This window comes from Molothrus ater, chromosome 14 (genome assembly GCF_012460135.2).
Source record: "Molothrus ater isolate BHLD 08-10-18 breed brown headed cowbird chromosome 14, BPBGC_Mater_1.1, whole genome shotgun sequence".
Lineage (NCBI taxonomy): Eukaryota > Metazoa > Chordata > Aves > Passeriformes > Icteridae > Molothrus > Molothrus ater.
In genome coordinates, this window is record NC_050491.2 from 420,774 (window position 1) to 434,331 (window position 13,558).

The 13,558-nt window shown below is 50.9% G+C and overlaps 1 protein-coding gene across 2 annotated transcripts in view; it reads left to right on the top strand.

Annotated features, from left to right (window-relative positions):
• The window catches only part of MID2 (midline 2), a 63,135-nt gene that overhangs the window by 16,099 nt on the left and 33,478 nt on the right, over positions 1 to 13,558 (top strand). The window lies entirely within an intron of this gene.

Genomic DNA, 13,558 nt, shown 5'->3' on the forward strand with positions numbered 1-13,558 from the left:
TGAAGCTGTCTGTGTGGGAGCGGAGGTTGCGGTGAATGTGATGTGAACCTGCGTGGATGATATTTGACCTATATGAAGTTTGAATTCCCTCTCCACCCCCTGTGCATTCTGAATAAGCCTGCAAAACACTTTTCACTCCTTTTTTTTAATGAAAAAAAAATTACAGCAAGTCCCATCTGAGGTCATGCTGGTGAGGCGTGACTGTGGCAGCAGTCATGTTCCCATTAGAACCCTGTTCATGTCTTTCTCAGCTGCTGCTTCCTCTGGCCTTTCTCCCTTCATGTTCCAGGCTCATTCTGCCCCAAAAGTGCTTTTCTGGGATCTTTGACCTGTTCATGTTCAGAACAAAACCACTCTCTCTGCTCTCGTGTATTTTGAGGGCAGAAGGAATACTTCAATGCTCCAGCAAAAACACAGAACACTTGGGGTTTTTTTTTGTGCAGACCAGATTATTTTTTCCTCCTTGTTTTTAAACAAACTGGTGCCTGGAAAGAAATCTTCCTAGATGTCCAGTTTCTTGGGCTGGTTTCCTATCTCCCCATCTCCAGACTCTCCTGAACTTGCTGCAAGGTGCCCAGTGCTGTGACTTAACATCCCTGATGCCATGAGGAATGGCATGGGATGTCCTGGGTGTTTCTTCTTCATATTCCAGCCACCAGGATTGGCTTTGGGCTAGTCCTGCCAAATAGGGCTTGGGGAGCTTGCTTTGCCTGCCTGTCTCCCATCTCATCATCCTCACCTAAGCTTCCCCGGTGTGCAGAGCTGCGCCAGCAGCCGTGTCCGTAGTCCAGGACATTCTTTTTCCATGAGGAAACGTCTCAATTAGCAAATTGGAAACCTTCAAAAGCAGTGACCATGTATGTTTTCATGCAATAAAACCTGGGCAGAGAAATTAAAAACCTGGAATATTCCTCCCTGATCCAGCCTGTGCCAGCCAGGCAAATCCTTTTGAGGAAGCCTAGCAGGTTGCCAGAACACTTTTCCCTTTTAAATAAGTCTTAAGTGATTCTGGCCATGGATGGAAGCTCTCTTCTGCTGAAAGCATTCTTTCTGTGCTGTTCATCCTGCCCAGCTCCTCAGTCTCTGCAGGGCTGGAGCTGCTGGGGGAGCAGGGCTGAGGGTGGCCGCAGCTGCCTGGAGAGGACCTCAATGTGTGTCCTTCTTCTGGTTCATCCTCCAGCACATCTCTGCCTCTGGCTGTGCCATGGTGGGGCTGGTTTTGGCTGTCTCTTTTCCTGATACTCTTCCTCCACTGCAGAAATTGCTCAGGATTGATGCCTGGGCTTCACCAACAGAGCCAGTATTTGTTTTGGCATCTTGTGCCATCTCCTTACATGGCCTCAGTCCAAGCTCCGACCACTGTGTGCTCCTTGGCAGCAGTGAAAATCCTTGCAAGTACCTGAAATACTTGAAATCCTTAAATGTGTGCTGATAGGATGCTGCGGCCTGGGAATCTGTGGCCAGTGGAGCAGCTGCTGCCTCCCTGGGTCTGCCCCATGTCCCTGCCCACGGTGGGGCTCTGCCCCTCTGTCCCCTCCTCAGGACGTCGCTGCTGAGCTCGGTGGCTGCTCCCAGAGCTCTGCAGTGTTCTCAGGCAGCCAGCAGTGAGCAGATGCACTTAATCCCTGGCTTTGATCCCGCATCCTGAGTGAGCTGGGAACGCCTTTCAAGTTAGATTTTTTTGATGAAAAATTGGGTTTTTGAAGTGAGTAACTTCCTGTTGTCAGAAGGGCTGTGCTTTCCACAGATATCTTTGGTGGGGAATTTTTTTTGTCTCTTTAGAAGAGCTGAGTGCCTGAAACTGGACTAGTGTGTGTAAATGAGAAACCTTCTCCCAGTGCTCCCCTTTCTTCCAAGCTGGTTTTACATGTAAAGTCTCCAGCATATGCCAGCAGCCTGACTTCCCTGTGGATGCTCTGATGATCCATCCATACTGTGTTATACACCTCCAGATGTTTTAGGAACCATCTTTAATCCCTTTAATGCATGTGATGGGGTTTTTTTGTGCATCTTCAATTCCATTTGTTAATGTTGTAAATTACAATTCCAGCCAGTGTGAGCAGTTTTCTGGATTTAAGCAGGGACCATGGGGATGCCAGGCAGGATGGGGCAGAGGATGGAGTGCTGAATCATGTCCAGGAGCTTTCTGAAGCTGGGGTGCCAGGGATGGATGCGGTGTCATTTTCTTTACCTGGGAAGGTTCATGTCAAGGGTTATCAGCTGCAGATACCATTCCATGGTTCTCTGATTGCCCAGTGCTGAGGCAGCACCAACACCGCCGCTGTGTGAGCATGGCTGGGAGCATCTATCAGGATGGTGCTGCTGGTTTTCCCTCTCTGTGGGTGTGGGATGGGTCGAGATGCTGAGCACTGGCTGGAAGTCGACATTAAAGACGAAATTAAAACTGTGTGTAGATTAAGAGCAAAACTAATGGCCTGACCTAGATACAGCGAGTGCCCAGGACAGCAGTGCATTATCTGCTGAGTGAAATCTCAGCCAATTATAAATTCAGATTGCTAGAAATTTGTAATTGGCATCCTCTCTGCAGTGCCTGCCTGAGTCCTGCCTGTGCTGCTGCCATGCCGAGGCTGGGGCAGAGCTACACTGGAGGATACAGCAAGAGCAGCTCTGTGTGCAGAGCTCCAGCTGGCTCCCCCATCCACGATTTCTGGTGGAAGGAGTATTTGAAGAAAGGATTTTGCCTTAATTACTGGCCTCTGTCGGTGGCTTTTCTGTGAGCTCTTCTCCCTTTAAAGAGCCAGAGAAGGGCCAGCTCTGAGGAGGCTTTTCCTTTGCTGGTGCTGTGTCTTCTGTAGATTGACAGGCTGGAAATATGCAAAAGAAAGAGAAGTGTGGTGTTTTGTAACACATCTGCTCTCTGCTGGAGAAAGAGCCATGAGCCAGGTGGAAAACCCATCCTCTGTTACCTGTCAGAGCAGCACTGCCTCCCGTGGGGCTGTGGGAGTGAGACCGGGATTAACAAAGCCTCCCTGTGCTGACAAATTGTGCAGAGAGCTGGTAGTGATTCCAAGGCTTTTAGGAGAGTGGTAGGGTAGAAAATTGAGGAAAACCCTCCATCACACTTCCCCATGGGACTTGTTCACCTGGGAGCTGCGAGTGTGTTCCCACTAGTGCAGGGTGAGTCACAGATTGCTGCTTGATTTATAATTTACTGCACTGCCATGGTGCTCAGAGGAATTTTGGTGTGTATATCTCTTATTTCTTCACACCAAGAAGAGTCAGCTGAGGACAAGGGCTGCAGTTGTGACTGCTGAGACTCCCACAGAACAGATGGGGGCAGTTCCCAGCAGGAATAGAGTTCTGGTGGTGTCGGAGCTGTTGGCACCTGAGCCCTGAACCAGGGATGCTTTGGCTGCTTTATTTCCAGAAGGGGAGAGAAGGGGATGCAGCCCCAGCCAAGGCTCACTCCAAGTCAGTGGTGCTGGAGGCTGGAACCCCCCACTGCTGTGGGGACCTGAGGAGGGAACCCGTGTCCCCTCAGGTGCCACAGCCTCAGCTGTGTGGGCCTTTGGGCCCCCCAGCTCAGCCATGAGCTTCTCAACAGCTCTGGGTGTTTTTAGTGTTATCTCAGAGCCACGCTGTTATCTAGTGACCTCCCTGAGCAGGGGCACCTGTGCCACACACCAGGGTCCCACCACAGGGTTCTCATCCCCATCGCTACCCTCAGAGGCAGAGCAGCAAGTGCTCAGCTGACACTGAACACCCAGAAGATCCTCCTCATCCCTGCTTAAATATTGATTGTTTGGAGGTCACGGGGGCCAGGAACCAGCACTGAGGGCTGGGATCTTTGATAATTTGCTTTGCTTCCCAGAAATCTTCTTTTTAGGGAGAGTTTTCCTTTTTAATCTTATTAATAACTAAGCTATTATGGATATTGAGGTAGCAGAGCTGCAAACTGCTTTGATTAGATTAATCTCACTTTTTCCAAACCTACGTTCACATCCAAGATGATTTCAATGTTGCTATCTCAAGAACAGTTTGAGCTGGAAAATGAAAGCATAAAACTGTGTGAAAATCCCTTGATGACTCTATGTTTGGGATGAGGCTGGAGGATTCATCTCTAGCCTTTGTATCCTGGGAGATGGCAGCCCAGAAGTGAAGTCCAAGCTCTCTGGAGGGAGAAAGATGGTTTGTAGATGAGGTTCTTTTTAAATAACAGGTGTTACCTTCTTTGATCAAAGTCCTTGTGTTTCTGCAGCAGGGTGTGGTTGCCTGTCTGCTTTTCCCTTCTGTAGGTTGTTGAGCTGTTCAGAAAGGCCTCCCTTTCAGGTGACCCTCTTGCACAGAGGGACTGTGGAGGGTGCGAGTCTCCATCCTTCCCCATCCAGTGGCTGCATTTCTGGAGAGCTTACAGCTGCTGCATTTTATATTTTATTTGGGTTTTTTCCCTCTTTCTGCTCCGGGCACTTCAGCCATGTCAGTGACAAGCCCTACCTGAAGGCAGACTGTGCTAGGCAGAGCTCAGTGAGATGGGACCAGGGGTCACAAGCTGCTTATGTTGGAAGGTGCCACCCTGTGAACACCTGATTTGGGGGAAACAAAGTCTATTTTTGCTTTTAAAAAAGGCATGGCCAGCAGTTTTGGAGAGCGTAGCCCTACTTGAAGGCTGGGCAGCAGTGCTGGCCTGAGAGCAGCACTGGACTGCAGGGTTGGGTCAGTGAGCTGTGCCCGGGGCTGTGTGCCCTTGCCCCTCCTGGGCTGCGTGCACGGTGGCTGCTGCAAGGCCACCAGTGCTCCTCCCCCTGCACCACCTCCCTGGGAGATGGAGAAGCAGCAATGCTGTCCCTCTCCCCATAGCTGGCAGCCCTGCATTCCCCAAACAACCAGCAACTTTGCCGAGGGATTGATATTCTTGCCCTGAGTAGCTCTTGTTTAATATTCAGGATATATTGCATTTGGGCACAATGAATATTCAAGAGTGGGAATGAGCAGAGCTCAGCTGATGCTGCTGGCTGAGTGCTGGGGGTGATGCTGGCTCTTCTCAGGCTCTGTTTGGTGATTCCTGGCATGTGTGTCCCTGAAAAATGGGTCCCAGCAACGTTCAGTGGCTTTGAGTAATTTGGAAGGTCGGCTACGTGCAGTTGAGTGTCAGATGAATTTCTCAGAAGGCTCAAAACCTTGCTCTTTGATACTGAATATTGCTATTATTATCACATTAGCCTATGAAACACCTGACAGGTGTAATTAAGTGATTTTACCTTGACAGCTGATGTGTTGTTTTTTTTAAAAAAAAACAGCTTGGAATATCCAATTGAAGTAGTTTGATGTGCCTTTTTGTAGAAATCAATATGCAGTAGCAGCACATCTGCTGATAAATCCTCCTGTGTCAGGAGTGGAGATTGATCTCAAGGACCTTGAGAAGGAGGAGGTGGGGTTACCTTATGAGCTGTAGGCTGGTTCTTCTGAGTGTCCCAGCTCCTGCTTTGTGCTTTCAGCACCTCCAGGGAAACCATCCTCTTGCTGAAAAGTGATTGTTGGCTACTGTGGAGCTGGGCACGTCCCTCAGAGCTGACAGATTCTCCTCCCCATGGCAGCTGTGACCTTTCATTTGACCTCAAAGGTCTTTTCCACCCCAAAGGATTCTGTGAGCAGCAGCAGATCAGCCCATCTGGGTTTGATCTCTATCAACAAACAGGTAGGTCTGTGATGAGGAAAGAAGAGGTGTGTCCCCAAAATTTTCTGAGCTGGCTTCCAGATGAACAAGTTCTTGCACCTCTGATACTGCTTCTGAGCTCTTGGCTGGGTGGTCATAGGAGGGCTGGAGCAGCTGGGGAGCCCTGTTCTTGCAGGGTGTCATGCCCCTGCCATGCTGTTTGATGTGCAATGGGAGCATATAAAGTCTGTACGTGTGAGGTAGAGCATTTTGTCAGGAGGTGGAAGAGGAGGCTGTGCAGCCAGGCTGGGTGGCAGCACTGGAATGGTGCCGTGTGAGTTCCTGCTGACTTGTTACTCTAAAGAGGCACTCAGTGCCCCTGAGCTGCCTGTCCCCTGTGCTGGGCTCTGGTCATGCACAGCAGGACTAGGGCTGTCTTTGGGTCTTCACAGTGTCTGTGGGAGCCAGGCCCTTTGGGGCATAGGTCAATGTCCTTGGCTCTGCTGCATGGAGCAAACAGAGTCTCAGGTATGAGGAGCGGGGATATTTCCAATCATCTTAGTCTCTATGGCAGGGATTAGGCATTTCCTGGTCCCGCTGCTTGCCTTCCCTTCGCTTGGTTGGTTTGGGAGAGTATTTTGCTTTGATGGGAACACGTCTAGCAGTGTTCTTGGGAGGGATATCAAACACCACCACTGGTGTGAGCTCCCCTTGGCTCTACCTCCGTCAGCTCTTTGCATGTGGGGCTTCATCAAATGTTTTCCAGGATAGAGAAACCTGGGCAGCCGAGGGCAGGACGGGCTCCTGCCCCATGGCCAGAGGTGCAAGCAGCCACAGTGGCCAGGGAATTGGGTGGGATGTCCCAGCAGGAAACACCTTTAACTCCTGAGAAAGCAGGATGTAGATTTATCCAACAGCTATCCCATGCACCCTGCCATCTCCTCTGAGCATGGCCCTTTTTGAGCCCATTCTGAGCACTCCAACTTTTCCAAGCATTCACATCTGCTTGTAAAAGGCTGAGATTTGGGCATTTTAGTGTTCAAAATCATCACGATATGCAGCCAAATACTTGTGAGCCAGCTGAACCCCTTTGTGTTCTTGTGCACATCTCTGGTTTATGGGATAAGCTCAGCAAATAATGTGGAATAAGGTGTGTGTCATGCAGGATGTGCCAGAATGATAAATCCAGATTCCTCCCTTGTTTCTCCAAAGGGCTTTTGGGAACCAGACATCCGGTATCCAAAAGAAAACATGCACGGGTTGTCTTTCAGCATGAGTTCTTTGGCTTTGTTTGTTTATTTTTGTGATGATGGTTATTGGAAACTAAAGGTCGAGAGACAAGAGAGCCTGATGGATGTGCTCACTGCAGCTTTGTGTCCTGGCTAGAGTCAGATGCTTGTGGTAGAGTGATCCATAAAAATCCAGCCTATAATGGAAAACATGAAAAAAACAAGTCCATTCTTTGGCCTGCCAAGGAAGGAGCCGTGTCCTGCCTGAAGCTCTCCCTGTACTATGGAGAAGGAGAGGTTTCCAAATGGTTCAGGGGTAATGGAGCTGCAGCATGACGCCTGACAAAACCCATACCTCTTTCTGAAGTGTGTTTGTAAAGTTTCATCTCAAAATAACTCACCCTGAGTGTTTCCATACTTCTCAAAATGGTGTTTTTCCTGGATAACTGGTGCACAGAACCATTTTTTATTAACACTGGATGGAGGATTGTGAGTTTATTGGGTGCAGAAATTGAAAGCTGGCTATTCCCTGATGGCATCTGCAGGCATAAAGCTGGGCCAGGATGTTGGGAAGCTGTGAGCCCATGTTGCAGTCAAGAATGCTGATGTTCTAGGGGACTAATGACTAGGTTAAAGGCAGGAGAGTCTGAATTTACATCTGCTTCCAACAGCCGTGGCTTTGTTAGCAGTCTCCTGACAGTCAGATCCAGCAGGAAGCCATGCAAGGCTGAAAAATGGAAGGATGCTTAGAGAGGGTGTTAAGGAGAAAGCAGCTGGAGCAGGGGGGGTTTAGGAATGTGTTTTAGGAATGCTGTTTGCAACATAAACTCACTGGTTTTGTTTGGAATGTGCCAGGTGAGGACAGAGCAGGTTATTTATGCATTGCAGAGATGGAGGTGAGACGTGTGTTGTGGCTTTCATTGCATTCTCCTCCCAGAGACTCTCAGGCACCAGTACAGGGACCATGAGGTATTGTCCTCCAGTGGCAGGGCTGGAGAAAAGGATGCAGTGGCATCTCTTCCCCAGCCCCTTGGGAAGCATCAATCTACTGGCAAAAGCTAAGGGGTTGTAATTCTACCCTCCAGCTCAGGAGGCTCTGGAAGTGGTGGGAAACAGGCAAACTGAATAAACTAAGGACTCAGCCCATCTCCAGGGTCCGTGGAACAGAGCATGGCATGGCATGCAGTGTCCTCTCACCAGGCAAGGTCAGGCTCTGCCCACTCCCACAGCCTGTGTGTATCTGCGGTGTGGCTTCCACATGGCATCACACTGCTGTGGGCCTTGGCAAGCCCCTGCTTTGATGCCATCCCAGGGGCAGATTGCTCATGGGATGCTCCTGGGCTTCCTGCGCCTTTGGAGTGCCAGCTCTGAACAGTGCATCAGCTGCAGGGGGGATTCACAGCTGCTGTGGGTCGCTTCACAGTGCCACAGGCTCGGAGGGGGCCGGTGCTATTCCATTGCTGCTGGAGGAGTCCTGGGGTTTTGCTTTAATCTTACAAGTGACGAGATGAAAGGGTGAATTTTTAGCAGAGCCAGGCTACAGGTGATGTGTGCGAGGCTGAAGTCTCCCACTGTGCATAGTTTGCCCAGTCCCATGTGTGAGCTTCGATGTGCCAGCTTCTCCACCCAAGGGGCCAGAGCACTTCCCTTGGGAATGCCCTCTCCCTTCCCCTAGGAGCATGCCCACAGGCCGTGCTGAGCTTGCTGAGTGCCAGTTGCTGGGGACCAGAGCAGTGCTCAAAGAGGAATCTGGTGTTGGTCCTTTGGCTGGTGCTTCCACTGGAGATAAAGTGCCGGTTATTTGTTTCTTGGTCTTCTCTATGTTTGGTCTTTCCTTGGACACATCTCCCAAGCACTCCTCAGGGGAAGCCACCCTGCAGGCAGCATTCCCAGCAGTTCATCCCCATGGAAGCCAGTGGTTTTGGAGGTTTTGGGCATCTCTGTTCCTCCTTCTCCCCATCACCATCTCTAAGCCCTGCAATCTACCTCAGGTGTAGCATAGTTGTTATGCTCTGGAAGAAGAGAAATTATTGTCTTGAGCTCATTTTTATCTGTTTTCCTGATGAAATGAGAGGGAAATTTCTTGTTTCCCTTCCCACACAGTGATAGTGTGGCAACTGGAAAAAAATCGATATTAAAGTTTAGGACTGGGAAGAGGGTGAAGGAGGGTGGCACAGCCTGGGGCTGGTCCCAGGGAGGCCAAGGCCTCCATCCATAGCAGGGACTCCCTTCACCCTTTTTAATGCCCCTGCCTTGGGAAGGCCAGGCCTCTGCCCAAGACTGTGTTTGCTCAACCCCTTCATCTCTTCTTTAAATCTAGCATTTCTGTTTCATCTGATGCCACTTGGTTCTTAAAGCTGTGATTCGGAATTTCACAGTGTTCCTTGTCAGTCCCAGCAGGAAATATGTTTGGGACCAGTTGGGAAACAGAAGGGAAAAAAATTACCAGAAGGGGTTTGTTTCACTCCTTTGATCTACATTTATTTATTTATTTATTTATTTATTTGTTTATTAGCAGAAAGCGCAGCGAGAGCACAACTCATCTCCCACAATCTGTTTGCTGCTTGCTGGGTATTAGAGAATGACACCAGCTGGGCTGGTAAAAAAGTCTTAAAAAAGAATAATCCCAAAGCCACATTAGCAATTAAGCATGTCACTCCCTGAACTCTGGAGTTTAATCCATTTTCTTCCCACTTTTTCTTTTCCTTTTTTTTTCGATTCTCTCTTGCTTTGTTTCTGGGTTCTGGTCGGAGGCCGTGCCAGATGGGGGTTGTGCCTCAGACTGATGCTGAGTTATTTTATATTCTCCTCAGGATTAATTAATGCAATGCATGGGCAGCTCCTGGGTGACAGCTCCATTCTGAGGGGCATGGGGTGAGCGGGGGTTTGGGTCAAAACTCTGAGTGCAGGGTTTGAGACACTGAAACACGGAGTCCTTAAAGTTGGAAAAGACCTTTAAGATCCAGTCCAACCATCAGCACCATCACCTTGTTCATCACTAACCCATGCCTTCCCAAACCATTCTATGGTTCTAACGCAGCAGCAGGGACAAAGCCCTTACTATATGGGACCACAGCCTTGAGAAAGAGACATGGGAAGCCGATGGGGTAACCACACCCTTCCCATTCTGGGCAGCAGGAAGGTAGGAGGGGCTGTTCTCCAGCCCCACCTCCCCTCGGCTGGGCTGCAGGGGTCAGGCTGGGGGGTTTCCCATCCCTTCATCCAAACTGGGTGTGAGCAGAGCAGAACAGGGGATGCCTGGGGGTCCCGCCTGAGAGGCAGCCCTGGCACTGAGCTCCATTCACTGCTGGGCTGAGGCACAGGCAGAGCGGGGAAAATTAAGGAGAATAGAGAGTAATAAACGTGACGGTTTGGGAATAATTTAAATCCAAGTCATGCCCAGCCAGGGAGTTTATTGTCCAAACTGCCCATGGCTGAGCTTCGTGTAACCTTGGGTTAGTGAAGGGATCCTGCACACCTCTAGTATGATCTGTGGTGAGTTATTTAGTGCTCAAAAGCTACTTTTTATCTGTTGTAAAAGATCATGAACGAAAAATAGAAGTTCAATTCTAATGGGACTGTTCCAGAGCCCAGGCTGAGGCCTCTCATGGAAGCTGTTGCTCACAGCAGCCCTGCCAGCACATAAATCTGTGGCGTCAGAGGGAACAAAAAGTTCCCATTGGCAAAGATAGTCTCTAAAGAAAGATGAGGGGACTAATGGGGGGAAGAAAGGGAGGAAAAGCAAATTAGATCAAGGTTCAGTGAGTGACCCTCAAGGCTGGGGTCTCCCAGTGTGGGAGGGTTACTCTTGTGCTTTGACACTGTTCAATGCTGAAATAGTCTTTAGACCCATTGGTGGATGAGCAGGAAAGGGGCTGCTGGAGCCAGATGGGGCCAGCAGTGGGCAGGGAAGGGGTTGGGAGCAGGCAGGGAGCAGGATTCCTGTGTTAGCCTTTCATTATAATAACTCAGGATTTGCTGCAGAGAATGGCCCAAATGTTTTGGCTGGTGCAGCTGAGCTCCTGATGTGGTGGCAAAGGATACAAAGAGGTGAGGCTCCGATTTTCCTGGATGTGGGAGTTCCTGTTGTTCCTTCCATGTGCATAGTCTTCCTGAGGTGTTGCTCCACTGCTGGACTTCATAGGGGGCTGCTGCAGAGACCTTTGGGGTTCCCAGACTCTCTCTCCCATTGGGAGTTGGGAGTCAGGCCAAGACCCCAAGGAGCTGGGATGCTCTGTGCAGCTCCCTGTGCTGGTGATGCTGGTCTGCTGCCCACCAAGCCAGGCCCCAGTGGGACTTACTGGGCTGAAGGGTGCCTCTGGTTCAGGCTCCATCCCAGCTATCCAGGGGATTTGGGAAGCCCCTGCTTTGGGAGGAGAGGGGATGTGAAATGAAAATCATGTCAAATCAAGCATCCCAGGGCTGGTATGTTATGCTGAGACTTTGGAGAGAAGCTCAAACCTTGACTCAAATCCACTCCAAAGGCTTGGGAAAAAAAAAAAACAAAAACAAAAAACAAAAAAAACCACAAAACAAAACTCAAAAAAACAACAACCAAAAAAAACCCCAAAAAAACCCCAAAAACAAAGCAAACCCACAAGGTGTTTGTTTATTTTCTGAAACTCTGGGATTTTCCAGCCAGCCTCATGAGTCCCTCAGGCTCTGTCTGACTCACTGGGATGGAATGGAAGGCCTGTGCTGGGCAGCCAGGGTTGGTGGGCAGGGGCTGCCTGGGGGCTGCTGCCTCCCCCTCCAGAGCCCTTGTCTTGCTGCTGCATGCCAGTGATGGTGGCTCCAGCCTGACCCAGGTCTCTCTCAGGGAAACAGCTGGATGCTCTTGGTCCACACTGGGAAACCTTGTGCATGTGGAGATGGTTGCAATTGTGAGGAGGGGGTGATGCTGCCCCCTTATCAACCCACCTGAGGGTCCATGGGTGGCCCTGGGGTCCTACCTGCAATGTTGAGGCTCCCCTTTACTGGCTGTATCATAGAGCAGATCTGTTTCCTTTCTGGTGCAGAGGAGGGAAGGAAACTTTCCTTTTATCAGAAATTGATGGGCTTTTTCTGGAAAAGTGAGCAAGGGCTGATGGGAGTTTTGCACTTCGCTGGGTGCAGCTTCAGCCAAGTTTGAAGCAGCTGGAGCAGGTTTTGGCATGAACACTTACCCTGTGCTCAGCACGAAGGCTCCAGTGGTCCCTCCCCTCCGCACTTCCCAGATGTTGTAACTTTTGGAAAAGTCTGCCTTGGGTTGGTTCCCGGTCTAGTTCCTGAAGGTACTCTGTAGAGAGGCTTGGGCAGCGCCATGGCACGGGTAGGGAGCTCCTGGGGTGCTTGGTGCCACTGGCTGGCATGTGGTCATGGTTTTGGGGGGCAAGGAGGGGCAGCAGGGCTAGCTGAAGGCAGGCTGGGCACACGGGCTCCCTCTGCACTGCCCAGAGCTGCTGCCTTGGGGCACCTGCCAGCAGCGCCCCAAGGCGCCCAAGGCAGGGCTGTGTGCTCCAGGAGGGAAAACCTGTTCAGGCATTTTCTCTCGTGCCCATTGCCGTAAGATATTGGAGCTTGAGTAATCCATGGGGCTGGTGCCCAAGATCTGCTGGATAAGCTGGCACTGGCAGCCCAGGAGCGTGTTGGGATGTGCTGGAGGAGGCCATGGGCTGGGACCTCCGGGCTGGTGTGGGCCTCAACCCATCAGGGTCACCAGTGGTGCCCTGGCTGTGCAGGGGGAAGTGCGCAGACTTTGCTGGCCCAGGATTTCTGTGGCAGCCACAGTGCCACGTGGTCTGGTGGGACTCTGGGATACAAAGGCTTTGGAAATTCAGTGTCCCTTCCACATCTCTGTCAAGTCTCCTCTAGCACCACGTGCATTGCAGAGGCAAAAGGAGTCCCCAGGCAGCGCCAAGGCTCTGGCCACAGAAGAAACTCCAAAAATGCTATGTGTGCCACTGCTTGGTGATGCTTTTGGTGACTTTTTGGTAGGTTTAGGCATTTTGTTTACTTTTCCAGAAGTAAAAGAGCATAGGGATAAAGGCAGAAGGACTGGGACTCTCTGCTTGCGTGTGCACAAGGGGTTAAAGCCTTCTCCAGCATTGGCACATTCACCCTGAGGCTCAGTTTGTACCGAGTACATCTATCTCAGCATCTCCAGCGCTGGTTTAAACAGTCTCACCGTGGCTTTACATAAGCAACAAATCAGCCAAAATAAGCCCCATCCCAGGCAGTTGTTGGTGTGTTGGTTCTACTTCTCAGAGAAACCCAGGGGTTTGCATCCTCCTGCATGCTTTGGCAGCGCCCACACGGAGCCCTGCCCGCCTGGGCATGGCTGGGCCAGGAGCAGGGAGTGCTCCCTGTGCCAGCTCCCCGCGTTCCCAGGATGCTGCCTGCTGCCCCCGCAGCCAGGTGCTGGGGCAGGGAGCCTGGAGCACCCACAGAGCTCACCCAGCCAAGCAGCTCCCACTCCCCTCGGCGTGGCTCGCAGCCAGCCAGGGAGAAACTCAGGGCAGGTTCCCCGGGAAATGTGGGATGGCCCGGCTGAGCGTGGGGATGAACGTGCCCCCGGCAGCTCTCACACTGTGCTGCTGCTGAGAAGGTGGAAAAGTTGGTTCAGTGCAGGTATGTCCCACCCAAAGCAACAGTTTGGGAGGAGGTTATTTATGCAGCAGTCTCCATGGGGTTTATGCTTCATAGGATCACAGAATATCCTGTGTTGGAAGGGACC